At 38.8% G+C, this 24,778-nt stretch overlaps 1 protein-coding gene across 1 annotated transcript in view; it reads right to left on the bottom strand.

Moving 5' to 3' along the window:
- The window catches only part of GREM2 (gremlin 2, DAN family BMP antagonist), a 34,856-nt gene extending 11,494 nt beyond the window's left edge, over window positions 1-23,362 (bottom strand). The window contains exon 1 of the mRNA XM_087718046.1: window positions 23,121-23,362. The gene's annotated coding sequence lies outside the window, so the exon portion shown is untranslated. The remainder of the gene's footprint in view (window positions 1-23,120) is intronic.
- Between the last annotated feature and the right edge of the window lie 1,416 nt (window positions 23,363-24,778).

Below are 24,778 nucleotides of genomic sequence, written 5' to 3'. Positions count from 1 at the left end.
CTCAGGCTCAGCCAATGAAGTTGAATGATGAAAAACTCCCAATAGATAAAAGGAAGTCAATTTGCTAAGACAAAAATGTAGTGATGCCTCCCACTTGGACAGCTTTAAAAGGATTAGGAGGATTAGATTATCACTGACTACCAGTCATGATGACTCCAGATTACCTTCAGTACGTCTGTGATTATCTGTTGCTGGAGAACATAAATGGGAGATTTCTGCTATGTTCACATTCTACCTGCACGTTTTCCCACAGGCATCTGGCTGTTGCTAGCTACAATCGGTACACATATCAGACAAGTCTTTGGGTCCGGTCCTGCTACTATCATTTCTTTCCTTACGTTAATGATGAACAACTGGAAGCAGTAGAGATTGTGCAAAAATTCCACATTCTCACAATTAGCATTAAATTGGGAGGAGCAGCTTAAATTTATACTAGCCTACAACAGAGGAAAGGTGGCACACTGATGAATTAGAAATTAGAAAGCAGAGCCCATGGGAGGATCTCATGGAAATGCAATATAAAATAATACTGTAATAGTCAAGAGGAAAACAGTAGGTATTGTCTTTCTATCTGTTTTTTGCAAAGATTCCTCTCTGTTACCTTCTGGCCAAAAAACAAACTTAGAAAATTCTGCATAAGCAGCAAGCACTCTTATATAAAATTTAATAGAAACTACTGTGAGTCAATATTCAGATTATACAGAATACAGACTAAATAGAGCTGGAAGACCTTGGTGATCCTGCTCAACCAGGAGACCCTATACCAGGGCTGTCAAACTCCTGCCCGTGGGCCAGATGCATCACACACTGGTCACGTCCATACCCGGTTTAGCAAAGGGAATAAAAGTCCCAATATGTCACATGATACTGCTGTGACAATGTGAGTTTGACACCCCTGCCGTATACCATTTCAGACAAATGGCTCACCAGTCTCTTCTTAAAACACCCGCAGCACCCGCAACTATGGAAGGCAAGCTTAGCTCAATTCTGTTTTGATTTTGTAGTATTGGAGGTTAGAATTTTATGATGAGTTGGGGATCTTTTAGTAGACTTTGTTTTACATTAGTTTGGAAGTTGAACCAAGAACAAAGTAAAGTACTAGTAATAATCAGGAAGATGCACCAGTAATATCTATCAAGTCCAGTGATTCATCATTCAAACCTAAAAGTAAGACAGTCTTAGAAATTTTAATATTTAAATTTGAGATTCTTGCCCATTCCAACTTTTGCCAAATCTCAGGAAACTACAGTAAAGTCTCAGTTTCAGAATTGATGAACATCAGCCTTTTAGAAAGGAACTGACATGGGTGAGATCAATGAACTTGGATCCAGCTTGAGAAGCAGTATTTGCTCCCACACCAACCGTAATGACTAGACAAGATGGGGATAATCACCAACTCCTGAAAACCACTGTTCAAATATTAGAAGAGTTATACGTACCTGGCAGACTACTGGCAGCACTGCTTCCTAAATCGTTACAATTACTAGGCTGACAAACATCTCTTTACCCTGTTGTTATTCAAAACACAGTATTACACTTCAAGAATACCTCAGGCTTTCCTTTAAGTCTCAGTATTGGCAGCTGTCCAAGTTACAGGTCAAGTCTTCCAATACTGCTTGCCTGAACTGTAAGGATTTAAAACACTGTGTGCTTCACACACAATGTTCAGCCAACACAATAGCATGTTAAATGTGGTGAACTGAAGATTAAACAGGTTTTACAATATAGCTTTCTGGCTCCACACAGCGCCATAATCCATCATGTCCTTATTTGCTAAAATTTTAAAAAAATCTATTGGCCATTGTATGGCATGGATGCTATACTTAAAATGCTGCTGAAGAATATTGCTGAAGAATATTTAATATTTAAAAAGGTAAAGGTTCCCCCTTGCACTTATGTGCTAGTCGTTCCTGACTCTGGGGGGCAGTGCTAATCTCAGTTTCAAAGCCAAAGCGACAGCAGTGTCTGAAGAGATCTCCATGGTCATATGGCCAGCATGACTAAACGCCGAAGGCGCAGGGAACACTGTTACCTTCCCACCAAAAGTTGGTCCCTACTTTTCTACTTGCATTTTTACATGCTTTCGAACTGCTAGGTTGGCAGAAGCTGGGACAAGTAATGGGAGCTCACTCCATTATGCAGCACTAGGGATTTGAACCGACAAAGAGCCGACATTTCTTATCGACAAGGTCAGCGTCTTAGCTACTGAGCCACTGCATCCCTTCTTAGCCACTGAGCCACCGAGTCCTTAATACTTACGTAATGCCTTAATATTTAATATTAAGTAAATATTAATACTTAATATTTATGTAATGCCTAAATTATGTATTATGTAATATGCTGAAAACTGCCAGAGTTCTGTTGTGTAAACCAATCTTTCCAAACCTGTTAAGACTATAATTACCACAGCCATCAATTCAAATGACTAGGATTTATGGATGATGTAGTTCCAACAAATTCTGAGAGTATCAGCTTTGGAAGGCCAAAGTAGAAAATGTTCCCATCTAGCTGAGTTATGAAACAAATGCACCCACTCTTTATTTACTCTACAATTTGGAGGGGCAGGAAGATGCTGATCATGCATTATCCTGGTTCAACCTTATGATAATAGCTAGACTTATCTGTTTCTGTTTCAATCATAGTTTTGATTTTAAACAGCCTTCCCCTGCCAGCCTTTCTCAACTGTGCCCATGCTGCTTGGGAATTCCAGGCTGCATAATCCCAGCAAAACTGCTTGTTGGAGGAAGCTGCATTATGTCCAGAAAACTCAAGTCAACTATTCCATTGGTGCTGAGCTTTGGTTCTCTCCATAGGCATCCTGTTAGGACAATGTATTAATTTAAACATCATCTGACCTACCTAGAGGCATGTGATCATTTTAACTGGATTCACACATTGCATAAACCACTGTTTATTTAGCGAGAGAAATTTAACATAATTCTCTAAGCTATAAATTTATAAAGTCATTATATCTGGCTTCATACCATACACTAAAACAAAAATCAAACAAATTATATTAGGCTTCAGTATAATATGAGGTCTCAGTCCATACTGGCTTAGCTCTTAAACCCAAAGCCTTTATTTATTTTTTTCTTGTGCAAGCAGGCGTGTGTTACAGCACTCTTTCCCAAAAAGGGAGAAACCAGACCAAAAAAGTATCAAGTAAAAATGGCTTGGCAAACATTCCTGTAATGTTTTGAATCTTAGTTACAGTACAAGCAGAGCTTTCAGAAAGGGCCATCAAAATAGTAATCTGGAAGAGGAGTGCTATAACAGTGGTGGATAACTGGAAGGCTGACCAATGGATGCATGTCACATTCCTCCTAGCCTCTCCAATTAGCTGTATGCAGCCCAATCTCTAATTGCCACAGATACAGACACAGCACTGAATCTTAATTAGTTTCCATAGAAACTATGATTTCAAGAGGGAGGGGAAGACAAATATGTAGTGATACAGAGTACTATAAAGTTTTTATTGGCACATTTGAAAAAAAATTGGCCAAGTAGGCAGCAATAAAATGTTATACCATAATGAGCACTTTTCTCTAGTTTTGTAGGAGAGAAATAGAAAATGTCTAGGAAAGGAACAGCAAGCTATTTCTGATTACACGTGTTTATTACACTGGATTAAATGGGTTTGGGATAGCCTTCCAGATCTCCTGGGTGTCTCCTCAGGGTCCCCTGTGGACAACAGGAATGATAGCCCAACACATCCAGAGGGGAAAAGTTTGTGAAATATTAGTTTAGAAAATGTCTTCAGATACACCATACCTTTTCTTATAATGGCTTAGGAAGTTAAAGAATCATATAGCATACATCTTCTCCTAGATATATAAGCAGAAAAGCTAAACAAATGAGAAAACATATCTGCTATTTCCTTCTCTAAGAACCCATCCTGCACCTTCCTCTCCACTTATACATTCTACTATAGTTCTTAAATAGTTCTTTTTTGATGTTCTCTAAATTTTCTAGATGTTTTTCACCTCTATCCTATTTTTCTACTTGCATTTTTTACGTGCTTTCAAACTGCTAGATTGGCAGAAGCTGGGACAAGTAACAGGAACTCAGCCCATTAGGCGGCACTAGGGATTCGAACCACTGAACTGCCAACCTTTCTGATCGACAAGCTCAGCATCTTAGCCCCTGCGCCACCATTCAACTTACACAACTTTAATTACTACAGAGGTAGATTAATTCTTACAGGAAAAGCAGGGAAGGGGCACAAGAACAATCCTTATTAAATATTAAAAATTTTCAACTTAGCCAGCAGACAGTCTGTTGGCTGCAGCTCTTCAGAGTAAGCAATTTATTTTGCTAAGAAGAGAACTGGTTTGCTCAGCTTATCCTTTATCAAATGAAAGAGCACTCATATTCAGAGAGATCTACTCTTTTGGAAGCAAATGAAGCCATTTAGATTTGCTATGATGAAATTCATGATATTTTAAAAGAAGAGTGATTGTTTAAGATGCTTTATGAGTACTTGAAGTAGAAAAGGGGGGAAAGATTTTTTTTTAAAAAAACCATTGCTCAACAGAAGACAGCTTTGCTTGTGCATCAGAACAAAGTTTTAACGATCAGGTGAAGCTAAACAGACATCTGAAGAATGGAGATTACGACACTGAACTTCTAGATGACAACAATCCAGAGAAAAATTCATTAATATTAACATAATTTGATATGATTACACTTATAAAGACTTCCCTTATACCTTAGAGGTGGCACGCAGAGCCCTCCTGTGCCCCATCACCAGCTGTTCTTCCAGGTTTCATCACGTGTATGTGCACCAGACAGCTGGTCTGGCATCAGCTGGCCACGCATGCATGCGCACCGGCCAGCTGCTCTCTTCTGGATTCCGGCATGAGTGTGCATGTACGTGTGGTCCAGTTTCGACACTCGGTGCCCAAAAGGTTACTGCCTTAGATCTATCTATAGATCTAGTTATCTTCTGCCAGAGAAATGCATTACATTAAATAATTTGGCAAAGAACAGTTACAACTTACAGTGCTAGAGAGAAGGAAAGCAACACGTATGTTTGTTTTTGTTATTTTCATTCTCTGATTTCCTATACTCTGTTCAACAGTAAAACATGAATGCATTGTTCATGAACTGACTTTACTTCTTGCCAAACTAAGGTCAGTATTTTAGTTACTGTTCCTGCTCAAGGGGAAAAAATCCCAGAGGTTTTTTTCCACCTTTTCTAAATCACTGTTTATTATCCTGTTTTTGTTTTGTTTTGTTTATAAGAAAAAAAAACCTGCAGCACTTAAGAATGGAAGGGAAAGAATTTCCTCACCAGATAATTCTGAGTGATAACTGGGAAAATGTGTGGGGATAGGCTTTATTTCATGCATCAATGTATTTTTATGAACTACCCAACTTACATGAATGTATATTTAAAAATGAAAATTTATATTGTACCATATTTCTATTCAATCTCAAACATTAACTATGTTTAATATCCCACACAAAGGCACCCATTTAAATTTCTGAATGTAGCAATCAAAATCAATTAAAATATTAGCACCTTGACTTAACATGCTCCTACAAACTTTGTATCATGGCATTCTGTCCAGTGGTGGGATTCACTTCCCTTCCTTACCAGTTTGCATGTGCCTCGTCTACACACGTGCACTGCCTTCTGTGCATGCCCAATGCTCATGCATTACATTGGGGCGGATGGGCAGAGCCTCCTGCAGCCAGTGATATCAGTTCGCCTGAACTGGAGAGGACCAACTGAATACCATCTCTGATTCCGTCTCTTCCCCATTCAATTCATTGTAATTACTATAACCTCAAAGTTTTCCATTCACCGTACTTTCCTAATAGTTAGAAAAATGACAAAATCTGAAACCAATTTCAAAACATGGTTTAATATCCCATCCCACTCTGAAACTCTTAACCACATTTTCCTAATTTGGATACAAGAGAATGTTTAATTGAAAATTTCCTGGCATGTTACGATATTCTGAGAAGAGAACAACAGGATGAAGACATAGCTAGTTAGCTAACGGGTACTGAATCATTCAAAAAGTCCTCTTCGATTCAGGAATGTTTTTGGGAAACATCCATGTTTAATTTAAGCATAAAAAGAGGTGTTCATCAGAATAAGACTCAAATAAAAGCCAATTAGCTTGAATGCTAAACCCTTCCTTCTGATCTCGTGTAACAAAAGTCTGTGTATTGATTACTGCTTTGCCCTTTCACTGCAATGCCTGCGAGTTTTTGTTTTATTTTTTTCCCCCATTCATCTTAGCAAATGCCGTACCAGGCAAATTGTTTAAGCAATGCAGAGCTGACCCTAATCTTCCTTGGTGCAATGCAACCCCCTGTACAAATGAAGAATGTAGTAATGGTACCACTGGGCAGTAATTACAGCTAATCTATTATGAGCTATAGATCTATTATTAGATCTTGGTTAAAACGAAAGAGTGTCTGAGTCAAAAGTATAACGAAGGGACTGATTTTTGTGAACAGTTCAAGAGTGCACTAAAAATCAAATTAAAAAAATAAGTAAAACTATTTGATTTCTCTTTTCATTTAAACTGGGAGGACAATGGGAGCTTACTAATGAGAGTTATCATAGGTGAATCCAAGTACAACTTCATATAGATCTGGAAATTTTCTGTAAGACTATTTTGATTTCTGTTACTTACTTCCCTAACAACACTTAACAGCGCACATTTCCCAGCTGAAGTATTATATCACAAGAATTTAAGAATTTGCCTTACATTAAGGGCTTACCTACACTCCCCTTTTGCCCAGTGGTGAGATTCAAAATATTTTACTATCAATTAGGTGTGGCTTGGTGGACATGCCAGGGGAAGGATACTGTAAAATCTCCATTCCCTCCCGATCAGCTGGGACTTGGGAGGCAGATGGGGGCGGGGCCAGTCAGAGATAGTATTTACCGGTTCTATGAACTACTCAAAATTTCTGCTACCAGTTCTCCAGAACCTGTCAGAACTTGCAGAATACCACTTCTGCTTTTGCCCCATAACCAGGATAGTTTCTGAAGAGTATCTTCAAAGCAGTATCATGGCACGCTTGGTGCTGCTTCTGAACACATTTTTCCCTGTAACCTCATGTATTCCTATACAATTAGGTTACAGCATATTACTTTCTTGCAGTTAACTACAGCGATTCATTGACTATTTCAAAGAGTAAGGAACCTCTGGACTATTTGGAAGCTTAAGATAAAATCCTTCTAGGTCTCTCAGGTGACTGGAAAAAAATGATATACCGGTAGTTTGAATGAAGCTAAAAAAAGAATAAATAAAACAATATTATTAAAGCAGAGGGAAAAAAACTACTTTAAAAAAGTTTCTCTTGGGTTTCAAATCAGGAACCATAGTCAGATAATTTTTATTATAGATTTTAACATAGGTAAAGATAAATAAGAAAATAGAAAAAAAGAAGTGCAGAAAAACAATCGGGAAAAAAGTTATATAAAAAACCGACGTCTGATCTTCTTCACTGCTGTTTTACATATTATACCCCCCTCCACCTTAAAACTACATTACACTATTCCCTTCCTCTTTCTAATCAGCTCATAACTAATTGAAACATCTATAATTAGCTATAATTAGTTATCTATTATCTATATACCTACCTACCTATCATCTATGTATCTACCCTTTCTGAATTTTGATTCACTTATGTCTATTGTCATTCAACTTTTGTTGTTTTTTTCAGTTACATTAGAGGCAAAAACCACTCAACAGGTGGGGGTCACACTTCCCCCACACTGTATATGTGGTGAAGGTAGCATTCAAATAGTACAATTGCAATTGTTGCCCAGTCACTTTTGATGAGATGGGTCTACTATATACATTTGATTAATAAAATAAAGTTAATTAAGCAATACATTTAGGTTAAGTAAGGGTCCCATGGGCAGGGCAGTGATTAAGAATCATTATGTAACAGTATACCATGAATGGTGAAGGGGAGTCAATTTATAGACATTTCTCTTTATTCTTTTTTAGATATATTAAGCCAGTTTGTAGCCTACATACTATTCAGAAAATTATTATTATTATTGTTATCAGCAGCATCTTGGGGGTTATGGTCATCAAATAAACTACAAAAAAATAACAAAAAGTATTAAGGAAATCTGGACAGAATCATCTGAGAAAATAGTAAATCAATATTTGAAAGGATTTTGACTCAATAGAATTTGAGTGTGCTCCATACTCTGTATAATAAAGAGAGGTGATATGTAGATTTGCAGGGATCTGACTCAACAAGGTACAGAGGCTGGCTGCTGTTCCTCAGTGTGGCCTGTTGACTAAGTAAGCATCCAGGTGAGAATTTTCTCATTTAGCAATTTTGTGAGTTGGATGTGGCACAGCCTCATGAGTTACCGTACTTAAAAGAGATACTTTAAAGTATCTAAAAGATTCATCAACGCAAGTTCCCTAACACAGAGCCAAGATAGAAAAAGAAATTCCTCGTTTTGCTCACTATCTTCTCAAACAGACTTCTTGGAATTCAGAAGCTCACCAGAGTATAAACCACTCCAGGAGAGAACAAATGAGATGGCCTATCAATTGTGCTGACAGAAAAAGAGTGATCTCTCTTCTCTAGAAAGTTTTTCCATCCATTCTACTGCATCACCACTTTGACAGGGCTCGGAAAGGCTCTGAATAAATAAGGAAAGGAAATTCTTGATGCTTGCAGAAGGTTGTAATATGTCCCTAAATTTTGTAAAATTCAGTAAAAGCTAGAATCTAATTACAACTGAAAGAAGATTTAATTTCAAATGAATCTACACTGATGATCCAGATACTTGAGCTTGCTGACATCCCAACCCAAGAGTTTGCTCTCCATACACCATAAAAAGTGTGTATAATAGACAGGTAGTCCTTAGTAAGCAACCAAACATCAGACTAGCCATTAAGTAAAGTGATTACTAAGTGAAGCAGTGACTGTGCTTATGATCTCACTTCAAATTTTCTTTGCTTTACAGACCTGCAAAGGTTATAAATTGCAAGGATTGGTTGCTTTTTCATCACCATTATAATGGTGGGCAGTCACTGTACAAGGAAGTCACTAAACAATAACTACCTGTACACAGTGAGTTAGACTCACTATGATGAAGAGTCTTGTGTCATTTTATCACTTTGATGAAGAGTATTGTACAATGTATGGCTGTGAAAGTTGTACTATAAGCAAGGCTGAGTGCCAAAGAAATGAGGCCTTTGAATTATGGTGCTGGAGAAGACTCATGTGAGTCCCTTCAACTGCAAGTTGATCAAACCGGTCAGTCCTAGAGGAGATTAACTTTGATTGCTCTTTAGAAGGCCAGATCCTGAAAATGAAACTTAAATACTTTGGCCGCCTAATGAGAAGGAAGGACTCACCAGAAAAGAGCTAATACTGGGGAAAACTGAGGGCAAAAGAAGAAGGGGACAACAGAGAATGAGGTGGTTGGATGGAGTCACCGAAGCAGTTGGCATGAGCTTAAATGGACTCTGGGGGATGGTAGAGGACAGGAAGGCCTGGAGGAACATTGTCCATGAGGTCATGCTGGGTCGGACACAACTTCTCAACAAACAACATTGTGTCATTGAAATGATATAAACCTCTTCATCAAAGCAAAGAGGCAATGCATTTACCTCAACAAAGCATTAAATCTTTCATGCTTCTGCACTACTGGGAACATTGCAAGCCCTCTCCCCACAAACCTTCTAGCAGCATCAGGGTTGACCCAGCCAAAAGGCTGTGAAGAGTCTTCTTGCAGCCATCTCTACTAACATGTGCCTGTGGCTTTCATTTCAGGAGGAGGCAGAAAGGTGACTCCCAATCAGCCAGTCAAGCTACACACACACACAACAGAGCTGAAGGAGTTTTCTGAGTAGGGGCTGGGCCTGTAGAACAGCCTTCTCCAACTTTAGCAAGTGCCAGCAGATATTAGGGGGACTGTGAAGCACAGACAAGCAGAGCCACCTGGCTGCTTCACTTTGTTCTTAGGAGCCATGGGGCGCCATTCCATCTCAGAGTGACTTTTGAGTGGGTGCTTCATTTGCATCTTCATCAGAGCAAAGCACCTCTTCAAAGAATTCTGCAGCTCTTTTGGGTATTCTCAGACTAAGAGGCTTTTTAAAATGACACATAAGAAAACTCTAAAATCTGGGCATATGACAAAATTGCCTCACCAGCAAGGCCTGCTCTCCAAGAGTAAAGAAGAGGACCCACCCAAGAAATAAAACTTGCAACCTTACTTAATGTAACATTCGATATTCCAGAACCCCTATACTCTGTAATAAAATTAATCACTCCTCCAATCAATTTCAGGACCTTCTTCACTCTGTTTTTTTTTAAAAAAAAAACCTGCACAACAGAAGATGGAATAATAAATGCTGGAGTATTCTACAGGGTTGATATACATTAATTAATCCCCGTCTCCCCAAATGAATTAAGTACATTCTGCTTTACATTGCAGAATGTGCCAAATTCATAGTCCCTTGACAATGATTCTGTTTTCTTACAAAAAAGGCAGAGTGACCATCCATGGTGCTTTTGTATCTCCAGTTCTAGAAGGGCCACAGACTAGTATAAAAAAAGGCATTTGAGTATAATGGCTTCTGGATAGAGCATGAGCTCCTCCCCCTTGAGAGTTCTTAAAATGGGAAATAACTTCATTTCCTTCCCAGGTTTATGGCAAAATTAGCACTTGCTTCAAATAAATGAGCAGGACGACAGAAGAGAATTTGAAGGTTCACAAAATGATAAAGGCAGGCGTAGAAAACTGTGGAAGGGATTGTTTTCTGGTGCATTGGCCTGTTGAATAACCCGTGTATCAAAAACATTACATTTTTAAACTTGTTTTTACAAAGCAAGTCTACCTGGCAACCTCTGAAAACATGTTTTATCTCTTTCAAACCTTAGTAATCATGAAATTATCAATCAGTTTGGAAAGTACAAAACACATTCAAAGGGAAGAGAAGAAAAAGAATGTCGCCAAAATAGAATAGATAGCTGCTGGAAAACATCTTGGATAGCTTTCTTTATATTTGTGAGTAGCCACTGTAGTCAAAACACATTCCTACCTAGACAGTAGTGAGAGTCCAGAGATAAGACCAAATTAAAAGGACCCCTAAATTATGTACAGTTTTTGTTGAGATTGTGAACAGTTCAAACAGGGTTCATTTCGCTCTAGGCTGTGTCCAATATTCTACCCATTTCCAACAGATAGCTGAAAATGTGTCCTGCTTAGGCACTGGGTATGTTTGCTCTTAAGAGAATAAGCCTAAAGGAATCCAGAAGGAATCTCCTATATGTGCCTTATTAAAACACTGATATTTTCTTGATTAAGTTATCTCTAGGAGGTTTTGTAATATATGTGAAAGAGATTTGGGTAAATATATGTGAACTCTGGCTTCAGCTTATAGACACATTTTAAAGTCAGTCAGATGAGTTGATAGGAGAAGGTGACCTCCACTGAAAAGGAGGGCCTGGGTTATTATTACTAGAATTACTAGAATTATTTGCTACTAACAATTTCTGTAAAGGCTGGACTACCTAATAATTTAGAGAAAAAGTACTTTCACTCCTAGCCAAACTCTGAATTCTTTTATTTCTCAGCTTATATTATTTAATTGGGGGTAAATTCCATTGAACATTGAGGTGAAATGACTTAGTTTTGATTTGGCATGCGTAAAATTCTACTATAAACCTTCGATTATTCTTTTCATTTTTCCATCAAAATATATTAGTCTTTTTTCACATAATTTCATATTTGGGAGGAACCGTTGTTATTGAGAACTAGTTTGGTCTAGTGGTTAAGACGCCAGACTAGAAAGCGTGAGGCCATGAGTTCAAGTCCCACATTAACCATGAATGTCAGGCTGGGTGACTTTGGGCCAGTCACTCTCTCTCAGTCCAGCCCATCTCATAGGGTTGTTTGGCTGGGGGGGGGGGGGGCAAGAAGAGGAAAATGTGGTGGATATGTTTGCTGCCTTGAGTTATTTATAAAAATAATAAAGGTGGGACAAATGAACAAATAAACAAAAGTTATTTCTAGCAGCTTGTATAACAATGTGAGAAATATGTTTCACTTCTGCCTATGCTACAGCTTAAACCAAACATGTCAGTCAACTAACTATTCTTCAGTTTTTCCAGTTCTCTTTCCTGCAGAGGACATAAAAAGAATGTCATCAAGATTCATTCCTAACAAAATAAAAAAACCCTTTCACTCCTGTCCCCGATTCAGAACAAAAAATGAATTCCTCTAATAGTTTTTCGATTACAGGGATTCTCACAAAGATATGTTATGATAGAAATTGGCCAAGGCCAAGAAAATCATACTTCAAAACTCACGCTCTTCAATATCAGATCCCCTCTTAATATGGCATCTGCAATGTATAAGCTAGATCATCCCAAGTCCAAATAAAAATCCCACAGAAGCTCGTGAAATATAACAGAGCGAAGATCCTGTGGGATTTCCAGATTCAGAAGGACAGGTAAGTACTGGCCAATCAGCCAGACATCATGGTAATATACAAGGGCCAGAAAAACAGCAGTGGTGATAGACGTAGCAATGCCAACTGACAGCAACATTGGGAAGAAAGAATATGAGAAGATAGAGAAATACCAGGGCCTAAAGAGTAAGTAGAGAGGATGCAGAAAGTAAAAGCCAAAGAGGTCCTAATGGTGGTATGTGAATTAAGAGTTGTGAGTCCTAAGTTGGGAAATGGCTGCAACAGATCTCAGAAAAATATCTGTCCAGAAGAGAGCAGTGCCAAGATACTTTGCAGAACCTTCAAACTCCCAAGCCTCTGGTAAAGGACCCGATGGAGAAAGACACATAAGGGTGAGAAAGGAATTATATAGTCAAACGGTTTTAAACAGCTATTTCCAAAATGGAAGAAAATACGTATAACTCAAGGTTGAACTATGAAGGTTTTGATGCTCTCTGAGCTTGGTTGTTTGCTTGCAGATGTTTCATAACCAACAGTTTGAGTTTGAGTTTGAGTTTAATTTTATTTATAGGCCGCCCAATCCCGGAGGACTCCGTGCGGCTTACAGTGAGGGAAAGAAAAATTATAATAGAAAATAAGAATAAAAAAAAGACAGGTTAAAACAACACAGATACATTCGTTTTGGTTGGGGCTGGACCTCAACAATGAGGTCAACAGTCCCAGGCCTGCCGGAATAGCCAGGTCTTGACAGCTTTTCTGAAGGCCATGAGAGTGGGTAAGGTCTGGATTTCTGGGGGTAGTTCGTTCCAAAGGGTCGGAGCAGTAACTTCAGTGCAGTAACTTCAGTGCACTCAGGAAAGACCACACCAATGTTATCTAGTTGGGTAATAAAACATCTGCACACAAATGATCAAACACAGAGAGCACTACAAATGCCACAAGTCTTTCTGTCATTTTATATATTAGGATCTTAGGAAAGAATTAGGAAAGAGCCACATCTACTGTTTTCCAGAATTTCATATTACATTCATCAATCAAGAAGCGGACAGGGAGGAGAGAGCTGAGCATCATAATTTGACTTTGGGTGGTTGGGAAAGAGGGTTGGCTTTCATTTGTATGTCCCCAACTGTTTGACATCCAAATGCCAGATTCTAATAATCTGCTTCTAGAGAAGAAGCTTTCTTTTGGTTTTTCTTTCTTCCATCTCCAATGTAGAGTTTTCCCATCTAATCTTCTTCACACACAATGGTCACATGTAACACTCCAAGAGCAATAGACTAGCCCCTCCAATCCCCCAATTTTCAGAGGGGTAACTATACGGGGACAAGGTTGATTTCTAACAGAAAGTTGTTTTATAACAGAAACAGCTGTTAAAAATAGTACTTGCAAGACTTTGCCTCCTGAACTCTTTGAGAATGGGGTCAATACTAAATATCTATGGAGAGCCGGGTCATGGGTTGTCTCAAAGGTGCTTTTTCAAGAGGAAACTGGACAGTCTGTGTTTTTCCTTGAGGACATTTTGCTTCTCATCCAAGAAGCTTCTTCAGTTCTGGCAGTCATGAATCCATGATGATCATGTTATGGATTTGCTGTCCCATGACTGACAATGCCAGAGCTGATTGCAAACCTCTGTGCACAGACTATCTTGCTGTGATTAAATTTCAGCCTGTTTCACACATTCATCTCGCCATGGGACAGGAGTTACAGAAACATCAAAGAAATGATGGACTAGAATCATCAAAGAAAGGATGCAAAAAGAGGGGCAAAATGACATGTGAATGACAAAAAATAAAATATTTTTAAAAAATATTTTAAATAATTAAATTGAATTGTTGAATTGTCCTGCAATGGGTTGGCCATGGTGAATTGGCTGTGGCAAATTGTCCTGTTCCATGATCCTGTGTACACTACAGTATTATTATTATTATTTTTAAATGCAGTTTAAAATATGCTTTAAGATGACTGCATTGTTTTCTTGGCCTTTTTTATTTTTATTTTTATTTTCTACTCCTGGAATTTCCTGATGGTCTCATTGGCAAGTACCAAACAATTCTTAAATTAGCAAAGTGAAATGACAGAGTGCCAGTTTGGAGTACAGGTAATCCTTGACTTATAACCATTCATTTAGCAACTGTTCAAATTTACAATGCCATTGAAAAAAAGCAACTTATGATCAGTCTTCGCACTTCAGGGGTGGGTTCCTGCCAGTTCTAACCTCTTCTATAGAAGAGGTTCCACAAATCTACAGTTCCGTTTAGAACTGGTTCCAGCTACCTCCCCCCACCCATCAAGATGAAGAGCGAGAGGAGGAATTCTGGGAGATGAAGTCCACAAATCTTAAAGCTGTCAAGTTTGAACACCCCTGGGTTTTTTTTCTAAAGGGTTAGGGGTGCAAGGGCCTTGTAACTTGACAGCTTTAAGACTTGCCTGCTTCAAATGACAGAGTTTCTGAGCCAACATTTTGGTTGCTAAGCAAGAGCGTTTTAAGTGAGTTTCACCACATTTTACAAGTTGGCCACACCCACCCAGTCACATGGCTGCCAAGCCACTTCCACCCAGTCACATGACCAGCAAGCCACTCCCACAAAGCAGGCCACACCTACAGAAGAGGTTCTAAAAAAATTTGAAACCCACCACTGTCGCACTTACAACTGTCATAGCATCCCTACTTTCCTTTGATCAAACCTCAGGCACTTGGTAACTATCATGTGTTTATTCTTTTGAATTTTTCATTGTATTTTATTTTTTGATAAATCAATAAAAAAATTTCATGGCAACTAGCATGCATTTATGATGGTTGCACCATCCCAGGGTCACCATTTTCAATCTTCACAATCAGCTTCTCACAAGGCAAAGACAACAGGGGAAGCCCGATTTGCTTATTGACAATGATTCACTTAAAAACTGCAGTGATTCACTTAACAGTCACCTCAAAATATCATAAAGTTGGGTGTGATTCACTTAATAACCATCTTGCTCAGCAATGGAAATTCTGGTCCCAACAGTGGTCATAACAGAGGTCTACCTTTAGTAGTTAAAGGCAGCAGGTTAAAACCCAGAAGAGTGTGAATTCTAGTCCTGCTTTAGGCACAGAGCCAACTGGGTGACTTTGAGCCAGTCACTTTCTCTCAACCCTACGAAAAAGGCAACCTCTAAAAATCATGGCATGAAATCTCACCAAGAGTCAACACGAAGGCATCAAAATAGTACAAATAAGAGCTGCCTGGTGAACAATACAGGTCAGTATTTCATCACTTAGTAAAAGTCACTGCAGCTCTTTCCCAATTCCTGTTATAACACAGATGGAGGATATGTTTAAAGACAAAGAATTAGGCTTGATCCTGATGACTGCATCAACAAAATCAAGTCGCTTTCTCAGCAATAGTTTGACTGTGGTTTGCCACTGCTTTCTTCCAGAATGGTGTTTTGATACCCTTTAGTTTGTCTGTTTATTTCCCTGTATAGCCTAGAATTTTTGGTTGCCTTCCATTGAAATATTAATCAGTTCTAACCCTGCTAAACTTCTAAATCCAACAAGTCAGCAGGTGCTGCCATCCACAAAGCTAGCTAAGAAGCTGTATTAAGATGTGACTCAAGGGTAATCAACTCTATAAAAGTCAGCAGGAAAAGAAATGTTGTTTTATTTTCAAAACAGCATACAGTATGAAGAAATGAAGTAGAACAAGAAAAAAAATTCAAATAAGTGAAAAAAGATTTTCTTTCCTGACTTCTAAATCAGCTGCCTGGCTCCAAAATGATTCTGGGTATCTTACAACTTAGAATGTATATATGTAAAGCATACAATAGATACAACTAAATTGGAAGAGCAAAGTATTCAAAAAAAAGTCCAATCAAATCAAAACAGGCAAAAGGACAAAAGGAGGGTCCACAATCAATCAGCCTGTCTAAATCCTGGGAGAGTAACCAGATCTTCCATACTATAGTTAAAACATAAGTGTAAGAGCCACACTGATGTCAGAATCATTCCCAAAGACAAGAATCACAGCACAGTGTTTCCTAGGTCCAATAAGAGGATGGTTTTTTTTTCATTGACAGAACATTTGTGTACTTAGCCTAAAAGTTCATGGAACCTGTAGATTTCCAGACATTTGACGATAAATTGATGTATTGTATTTCTGTATTAAACTCCCTGGTTTACAAGTGACAACTAAAATAGTTATAATGTAAATGGTAAAAATATTGTCAGTAAAAAGGCTAATTAAAATAATAGAAACTTTAAAAAATACATTAATTGAGAAAATATTAACCAGCACAGCAAAAAAAAATTATGGCAAACTTAGTTATCAAATATTCCCTGTTATCTTCAGGGATAGTATTAAGAGAAGGTGGTAATCTTATTTATAAGATATTGCATAAAATATCTCATAGGGCCATGATTAAGACTCCATACTTCCTAACCTTAGTCTCTGCATATCACAGAAGTGCAAAAGAATGCATGCTCACGCTGCCCAGTTGACTTTGGCCTTTGGCCTTCTTTTGAGGCCATTTTTTGCCCTTTTGAGGCCATTTTTCACACGAAAAACCGGCCCTAAGGGCAAACCAAAAATTTGGGAACATACTTCTAGCTTGCTCGTAGGGCCAGTTTTAGCCCTCCAGAGCATTCAAGGAAACCTCATGAAGACGCCTGAAGGCTCCGGAGGGCAAAAACTGGCCCCATGAGCGAACTGGAAGTATGTTCCTGAATTTCTGGTTTGCCCGTAGGGCCGGTTTTTCACACTCTGGAGGCTTCAAAGAAGCTCCTGAAGCCTCTGGAGGCCCTCCTGGGGGGGAGGCTGTTTTCACCCTCCCCAGGCTCCTATAAAGCCTCTGGAGCCTGGGGAGGCGAAAAAGCACGTAAAAAACAGGGGGAGCACTGGTCATGTGTGCATACGCACTGGGATCGTGCACATAGCACTATGGGTGTGGCACTCCTGCAGATGACCCCTCCCCTGCGCTCCCCTCGCTTTTGGCACGTGAGCCAAAAAAGGTTCGCCATCACTGGCCTAGGCTATTTAGGGCTTTATAGGGCAAAATCAGCACTTTGAACTGCATAGTGAACATCATTGGTAGCCAATGCAGAGTCCACAACATTGGAGTTACATGTTCCTGATAACCAGTACATCCCAACATATAGGCTGCTGCACTTTGACCAATTGTAGTGTTTGAATGGTTTTCAAAGGAAGTCCCATGAATAGCTCATTGCATTGGTTTAAATGTCACTGGTAGAAGATCTTCTTATTCCAGCCATTGCTGAATATTTAAAAAAGATCAGCTACGGACAATGGGAGGGATACAGAATCCAGAGATTCTGACCCGACTTAATTTGTGTACTTTATAATTTTCTCTGTTGGCTCCTTTCATTGTTTTAAGCTTACAGTCATTGAACTAAATGCACCAATTAGTATTTGATAGAAAAGCAATCTAATTTTCCATAAGAACAAGTAATGTTCCCTACATAGCAACAAATCCAAACAACATAATACCATCTCCTACATATTCTATTTCATTCCTCAAGCAAACTCAGAAACTTCGCTAAAACGTCAGTGGTTTCTTTTGATAGTTTGATATCATTAATTATTCTTTCCTATTATGACTACATCTATTGCCTTCCTACCATCAGAACAAATTGCAAGGTAACTCTACTATATTCTCAAAGTTTATTAAATCAGCTGCTCTAAGCTAAATAACTGTGCTTATTCCATTACTCAAGTATTTACTCCCATTCATCTTGGCATATAAACAGTGTGCCATCCTGTGCTATGTTTTTAAATCTGAGAAGCAGTAATGTGACCTCTAACTTTGTTCTTTAAAAGTACTCTTGTACAGATACACTACATGATTTGGCAATCAGCAATAAACTCAAGTTTTCAGAATATTCTCTTTCAATTAGACAAGATGCCAGTTCTACAACTGCTACTGAATGATATGGTTCTCCAAAAATTCTCAGTATGATGATGATTATGCTTACACCAGTTACTTTTGCTTTTGAGATTGATTGTTTATCACTTTTTCTTCTTAAATGTTAACCCTGATCATTACTTCCAAGAATTAAATAAAGTTTTTGGAAAGCAACAAATAAAAGCAGAACAATTTCAGAGAACTCAATAAAAAATTACAAATTTCAACCTTTGTGAAATCTGGCACAAGTGTAAAGGGCTGGCTATAAATGTCCATATGATGAAGCCTGAACAATCAACAAAATGAACTGTAAACTTCTAAATATTGCTGGGCAATGTCCCCACAAATACAATGTGTGTTTTATCAGTTTCCTCTTGAGTTTAGTTTGACTTTCAATGTTCCTTTAATTCAGTCATAGTAAACATAACACTGAACTCCCTCGAAATAATACATTTTACTTGGAAAGAAATGATGGCTATGTCATATTATTATAAAAAAAGAAACAAACTTCGTTTATAAATGTTGGATTTAGATTGTCTATAATAACCTCTCTAGATGAAGACCTCAAAACTATGATGAATTTATCTTAGGCCAGGCTTCTCCAAAGTGATCAATATTAACTCTCAAGGGTCAATAAGACTCTCCAAGGCATTAATAAATGGCTGCGGATCAACAGGAATATTTCTATCCTTCTATATCTATCTATCCATCCATCTATATGTTACATTAGTCAGTAGTGTACAATGCTAACACAGAGTAGCTATTTGGCTGCCTAAAACTGCTAGCTGGTTCACACCCGTCTGAACCTGAATATACTGAATATAAATAGATTGAACCTGGGAAAGTGTAGTGATTCTCCAACCAAACTCATTCTACAACCAAATATCAATGCACTTGTCATTCATCAGAAGCATCATTCCCAATAATAATAAATATATGTTAAATCTTATATTTTTCATATTTAAATATTACCTATTTTAGGTTTGTTTTATCACTATTAAAGAAATATGTATTAGGTAATTATATTCACACCATATAATTTTGGATACCAATGAACAATCTGAAACTTCATGAAGAGGTCGATGAACTGAAGAGTTTAGGGATCCCTGTCTTAGGCTAACATCTTAATTGTATCATTATTTAACCTACTACTGTAGTTTGCCCAAAAGAAAAAAAGGAAGAATTTTCAGCTCTTGAAAGCCTTTCACTACAGTTCTATCTATCCTGGATATTCAGGATAATGCTGGTTGTGCAAAAATATGCATAAGATTACTCTGGAAAAGTAACATTTCCATATGATTTTTAATTTTTTAAAAAATATTAACTCAATTGTTGTCAAATTGAAATGACCTAAAAGCTCTGCAAATAATAAATATATAAATTTGCCTCAAGAGGTCTGACATCTCTTTCTCAAAAACCTCACAATGACTGCATGACTACACAGAATTTAAGAGAAAAAGCATGTGTGGAATTGAACTTAGAGGCATCAAGAGCATTTTTGTAACACCACTGAGTTATATAATAAAAAGATGGGATAAAAAACCTAAACTTGAACACATGCATGCAATAGCTTCCCTGATTCATAAGCTTAAAGGATATGGTGATGTCCAATAAAATGATCCACAGATGGTAGGCACCAACTACTTATATATAATTGTTGTTGACTCTCTATAATAGGTATATCTTTGCTGAAGCAAAGACAGCCATCCTGAATGATTGAAGCCACAAGGCAGACAGATTCACAGGATTTGTCTTGGGTTTCCTGCAGATCAGCTAACTAAAGCAATGAGGAGGCACTGAAAATCTCCCTGATGTATTTAAGTATTTTTATTACTACTGTCTGTTTCATATATGTGTGCCCCCATGTATAAGACACAGAAAAGGAAGATTAACTAGAGACTTGTTCTTACTAAGGAGCTTCACACCTTTCTGTTAACTGCAGTTTATCAGTTATGCAGCTAAAACTTCCAGATTATTAGAAGAGGGGTTTCTCCAGGGAAAAGACAGAAAATCCAATATAATTGAAGAGCACACTCTTCACCAGAGAACGCCTTCCTTCATCAAAGGAATCTTAAGGAAACACAGTCAAGGTTTGCATATTTTCTCATTACATAATTCCCTAAATAAATTCAGCAATTATATAAAGCAGAGTTAGCAATTTCTAAAGTGATAGCTGAATTGATCTGTTGGAAACAAAAAACACTACATTGGATAGTTTATATTCTCTTGTCAGAATCTTTCCTTTCTCTTCTTGAAGATCCTAAAGGAACAGATTCCGAGTGGAGGAAATAAAAGTACAAGAACCACAAAAGAGATATTTATAAAGGAAAGACTTATCCCTTTCTCAGATTATTTCTTCTGCCCTACAAAACTTGTTTTCTGCAAGACTCTCCCATCCAAAGGAAACAGATTCAACTTCTATGGTATCACAAAACTATTTACTGTTGCTTTATTAAATTGGCTGTTCTAAAAGTCCTAAATTATGTTTTTTTTAAAAAGTTTTTAAAAATAAAAATCTGTTGCTAATGCAAGCTTCTGACCTCATTGACAGACTAATTTAAATAACTCTTGAGATTATATAAAGAGCTATGACACTGTTAACCTAATTGCTACATTCAACATTTAGCATTAACACTGAACAAGACTTCCTCTATTGCTTCCCTGAAAAATCAGCTCTCCTTAGGAAGCTGACTCTTGAAAACATCAACCACAGATTCATTACTCACTTCCAATTTTAAGTCGAGACTCTCACTTTGTTTTCTAAAGTATATCCAGGAGCTTCCAAAAAATTACATTACAAATATCCTATCAGTCCAAGGCTAGATGAAATCACTTATCTATGTAATGTCTTCTACCATAAGTGTAGTTTTAACAAATGTATCCCATGTTCCCCGGGTAGCTTTGGGAACAAAAATCAATGTATTCAAAAGACTTACATTAGAACTCTTGCATCTCTACTCCAAAGGCAGTCCCACTGAGTTGAAAGCAATTCACCTTCTGAATTATTTACTTAAAAATGCCTTTGTTTTTAAACTAATAGCATTTGACTCCAACTACTTGAGTTGGAGGATTCATATATATGACAAATCTTTCTTTACAGTCAAAGAATTAAGCATACTAAGAGAGCCAGCTTTACAGCTCTTTAGCAAAAACTAAATATAAGCTCAAAGGGGCAAAATATATATGCTCCCAGCTGCAGTACCTTTCATTACACCTGACAAACGCTTGGGATCAGGTGTAAATCATTTCAGTTTCCAGCCCACACATTTTAAGGTCTATGAATTGGGTTGGCCATTTCCTTATCAGCCTTCATTCAAAAGTGCTTTATTTGTCTCTACTTTCAAGTTTATAATAAACAGATAACAAAAGGAGAAAGGCTAGAAAAATGTACCCACAGAGGTTAAAGAAAATTGCATTTGCTTGGTTTCAGTCCATGGAAAAGCATACCAGAACAATGATTTCAACAATATTTGTTTCCTTACCTTATTCAACATGCTAAAAAAAGAAAATAAACCCTGCAAGGAAACACAGTGCCTGCATTGTATTTGTGCTGGTGGGAAGTCAAGAACCTGAACGGCTGTTAGATTTCATAGTGAATTAGCATGCAGCAGCACCACTGTGGTCTGATATGCAAAGTGCTAATTAAGGCCCAGTGAGTGGACCATGCACCTGTTGCTATTTGATTCAGAAGGCATTGTTTGGATTCCTGTAGATTTACATCAAAAACCATTACTACAGTGATTGGAACTGGCTGGAACCCAGGTTCAACTTACAGTATTCAAGAGGCTTTCAAAGTGAGTGCTTGTCCACATTCCCATCCTTCTCTCCCTCTCCCCCCCCCCTTTTCTCCTTTAAGAAGTTTGCTTTCCTGAAAATAAAGTCAAGCTATTCATTTTATCCTCCTAAAATCTTCCTTAGAGAAAGCTACATAACTACTTGCACACTCCTGCCCCTCAGATTAAAACTTTCTCCACGTTTCTGTGTAGGACAGCTTGCTAAATGTTTAAGTCAAATTCAAAAACGATCCAATTTATTTCCAAATTTTGGTTCACTTTAAAATGAAAAGTTCCTCCCGTAACAAAGATGAATTTCTATCCCTCTAACACTCCTGGTCCAAATCATTAAAATCACATTTTGTGTTTCAAAAGCGTCTGGTTATAAACTGGTCTACGTCCTTAGAACTTTTTTTTAACTCCCGGGTTATTTTTTTAAAATCCTGATTTAGGATTAATTACGCTAAACCAGCCCTATCCAAAAATCATTTAATCCTAAAACCGGGTTTATCCCAAAGTACAGAGGAGGCGAGGGGGAATCAAAGTGAAATAGAGTATTATAAAAGCTTTAGCCCTCAATTTTTACACGCGCGGCGACAAGAAGAATGGTCTTCGACTACGGAACGCACCCCGATCCACCACCCCCCCCTTGCTTCAAACAAACCAGGATGTAACGATGTGGCTTACGCGTCTGCCTGGTAGTTCGCTATCTAGAAGCCGTGGATTTGGATTTGAGAAACGCGAAAGCCTGAAGGGCGCAGAGCGGCTCACGAGCAGAAAGCGGGCTGGGATGCTACACTATCCCCCCACCCCAAAAGAGGGGTCGAATCTTCCCCCAAAGGCGAGGAAAAACACACACGCTTCTGACCCTTTCTTGGGGGGTGGCGGAATTCCGATGTCCACGCGCGTGTTATGCCTGCCCCGAAGAAAGGGACTCGCGTCCGCCGGCGTCTTCCTTCCACGCTTCCACTCTTCTAGTCCCAAAAGGCACCGCCGCCACCTCCAGCCCTTTCGGACGGCGCGGCTTTACCTGTCAGCTGCGGAGGCGGCGGCCGCCGGCCCTCTTTTTTCTCTCCGGATCTAAGGGAGCTTCTCGCTGGGTTCCTTCCAACCCCGACGGCTCGGAGACCCCCGAGTAGTCGGCGAATACTCCCGGGACGCGTTTTCCCTTCCAGAGGACGGCGCGGTGCCACGCTTCGCAGCAAGCCAGGCGGGAGAGCCGTGTGGAAAAAAAGGGCTGCCGGCGGGAAGGCGCGAGGAGGGACGCTTCGCTCTAACTCCTCTCGGTCACCGCATGGGGATATTGCCGAAGTCTACGCTTTCTTATTGGCTCCGGTCACCAAACAAATCACACTCGCCTCCCCTTTCGGAGCCGCTCAGCGCTCCCCTCAAGTCCCTCCCGCTCGCCCGCCTGCTGCTTTCTGCTCAGGAGGTTGTTTCTCCTCCTGGCTTTTTTTTTTACAAGCTCTGCGGCCGCCCTCCGGTCAGGCGCGGCCGCTGCTTTTTCTGGGTCTTCTGCGGGATTTGCGCGCTTGTCTGAAGGTTCGATTTTATTCACCTGCAGCCCAGAGTATCTTGTACCGTTGGATCCACGGGGCTTGCCTAGAAAACCATTCTGGCACCCCCCCTCCTGCCAAATCATTCCTAAACTTAAGTTTTCCGTCGCCACCACCATCCTCAAACTGCGTACCGTTGAGGAGAAATAGATACTTTTTTAAAAAAAAAGCCAAAGGCGGCTCGAAAGCGTTTAAAAATTGAATTCGGGGAGGGGGTCCGTTCGCTCTTGTCTGTGGTCTTGGGAAAACTTGTACAAGGTGTTGGGGGAAATCATTTCGGGATTCACTGCATCATATTAACATTATGATGCAAATGATGTGAGATGGCAGAAGGTCACAACTTTAGGACCCGAAACTCTGAAAGCAGCAAATGTCAGAGCTGAATACAAGTTTCCTGGTGGCTTTTTCAATTGTTCCCATAAAGCTTAGACATTTGCAATAGAATCTATTGTTCTATATATGTGATTAGGAGTGTGTTTGGGGGAGCACCAACCAGAGAAACAGATTGAATCAATTTTAAAAGGATGCAGTTAAATCGATATATTTTTTTTGAGTGGCTAACAAAATAAGAATTTGAAACTCCTTTATTTAATATGTCAGATTCAGTCTAGGAAAAATATATAGAGTGTAAGAAATGGAAAGACTGTGGTTTACATCATTGATTTGAAAATACTATTGAATATGTAACTTGAATTACAGAACCCTTGGATTCTGTAAAACACAACTTAACCCTGATAGGTATATTTCGCCAGTCCAATTGGCTGACCTGAGTTACCTGTAACACTAGAAGTAGCAATAGCACTTAGACTTATATACCACTTCATGGTGCTTTATAGCCCTCTCTAAACAGTTTTACAAAGTCAGCCTATTGCCCCCAACAATCCGGGTCCTCATTTTACCTAACTCAGAAAGATGGAAGGCTGAGTCAACCTGAAGCCTGGTGAGATTTGATCTGCCAAATTGCAGGCAGCCGACAGTCAGCAGAAGTAGCCTGCAGTACTGCACTCTAACCATGTGCCACCATGGCACTAGGCTATAATGACACTGTTCATACATTCTCATAATATGTAGTGTGATGACCAAATTAAATTGTTAGTATTCAATAAGAACATTAACATTTTTGCTATGATAG

The sequence above is a fragment of the Thamnophis sirtalis genome, unplaced genomic scaffold (assembly GCF_051295495.1).
Source record: "Thamnophis sirtalis isolate CommonGarterSnake01/CBP01778 unplaced genomic scaffold, rThaSir2_p1.2 scaffold_6, whole genome shotgun sequence".
In the NCBI taxonomy this organism is placed as follows: Eukaryota; Metazoa; Chordata; class Lepidosauria; order Squamata; family Natricidae; genus Thamnophis; species Thamnophis sirtalis.
Note: the sequence above shows the minus strand (reverse complement) of the source record. Positions and strands in the feature narration are given on the sequence as shown.